The 1,628-nt window shown below is 44.3% G+C and overlaps 1 pseudogene; it reads left to right on the top strand.

The window, feature by feature from the left end:
* The first annotated feature begins 529 nt into the window (after positions 1 to 529).
* Positions 530 to 646, top strand: LOC136663393 (5S ribosomal RNA; annotated as a pseudogene).
* Positions 647 to 1,628: the final 982 nt, after the last annotated feature.

The following is a 1,628-nucleotide window of genomic DNA, read 5'->3' as shown; positions in this document are numbered from 1 at the left end:
GTTTTGCCAAGGGCTGCTACACTTGTCTCTGATATATGCAAAAGATTTTGCATCTTAGAGCATGCCTACTAGCAATATGCGTCATCTACCGTTCAAAGACTTGTACCTAAGAATCAGTTGTTGATGGTGATGGGGGTGTGTGTGTGAGATATGGAATATTGTCATGGATCACATTTCTGTTTGACCTCAAGGATGGATTTACAGTGAACTCTGCAGTGGTTGAAACGACGGCCAAGGCTTTCACCATACAGCCCATCACCAGTATGCAACATTACCTTCAAGACCGTTCTCGATAAAGAGAACATATTTTCTCTTGTATATAAGTAAAGCCCTCATTTCTCATACTACAAATCCTATCTTTTGTTTTATGGCACAGGTTATTATGGATAGAAAATTCTTGTGTGCTGATCTCCCCCCCCCCCCAAAAAAAAAGACATGTGGGTATGTTGGGGGATACACCTGTGTAGGAAACCAATGGGATCCTTGCATTATTTACACTTCTGAAGGAGACATACAGCTGCCATCATATGCATTCAACTGTTACCCTGCGCATGCCTGATCTTGTCTGATCTTAGAAGCTAAGCAGGGTCAGGCCTGGTTAGTACTTGGATGGGAGACCGCCTGGGAATACCAGGTGCTGTAGGCTTATACCATAGTCTTTCGAGACTGAAGGTTGCCAACCATTCTTCATTTGATGCTAAGTGTCACTGAATTTAGCTAATCTGATGGTTTCATATGCTTCATATGAATCTGCCCAGCAGCTATAATGGACACTTCTTAGGGTGCTCTTGCCTGAGGTCTGGTTGGAGGCTACCAGACAGAGGGCCCATTTGATGGTTATGCCCCAATTATGCAAACCTCTCTCGCAAGAGATCCACTTGGCGTTTAGGCACCAGACCAGGTCTATCCTGTTCATTCCTGCCTTTGTTATTTATGGGCTAGGATAATGTAGTGGTTTGGGAGTTAGAGCTGGAGGATCCAGGTTCAAGTGCCAGCTCAGCCATGAAGCTTCCTGGGTGACTTGGGTCAGTCACCATCTCTTAACCTCATCTCAGTCACCATCTCTTAACCTCATCTACCTCACTGAATTGTTGTGAGGATGAAAGGAGGGGAGAAACTGTGTACCCCACTCTGAGTTTCCTTGGAGGAATAATAATAATACAACAATAATAATACAGGTATTTATATACCGCCTTTCTTGGTCTTTATTCAAGACTTTATTCAAGGTGGTTTACATAGGCAGGCAGATTAAATCCCCGTAGGGATTTTTACAATTGAAAGAAGGTTCTATCTTTCAAGAACCACAACATTCAGATGTTTCTTTCTGATCTGGTTTCACATTCTGGCCTCCATCCTCCCACGCTCAGAGCAGATGGAATAGCTCGGCTTCAGCTTGTCAGCTGCTTCAAGGTCGCAGGGTGCCGGTGGCCTCGAACTGGCGACCTTGTGGATGTTATTTTCAGGCAGACGGAGGCTCTACCCTCTAGACCAGACTTCCTGCCCTCCTGCCAAGAAGGGCAGTATAAAAATAATTTATGGCATTGTTTAGTTTTTTGCTGTTCTCTGTGGTGGTTTGACTGACTTGGCATGCTGGTCTCTAGAATGATCTGCATTTTACTGTGTGAAAT

This window comes from Tiliqua scincoides, chromosome 12, assembly GCF_035046505.1.
Source record: "Tiliqua scincoides isolate rTilSci1 chromosome 12, rTilSci1.hap2, whole genome shotgun sequence".
Taxonomy (NCBI): Eukaryota; Metazoa; Chordata; class Lepidosauria; order Squamata; family Scincidae; genus Tiliqua; species Tiliqua scincoides.
The sequence above is the reverse complement of the archived record's forward strand: the minus strand, read 5'-3'. Positions and strand labels throughout refer to the sequence as shown.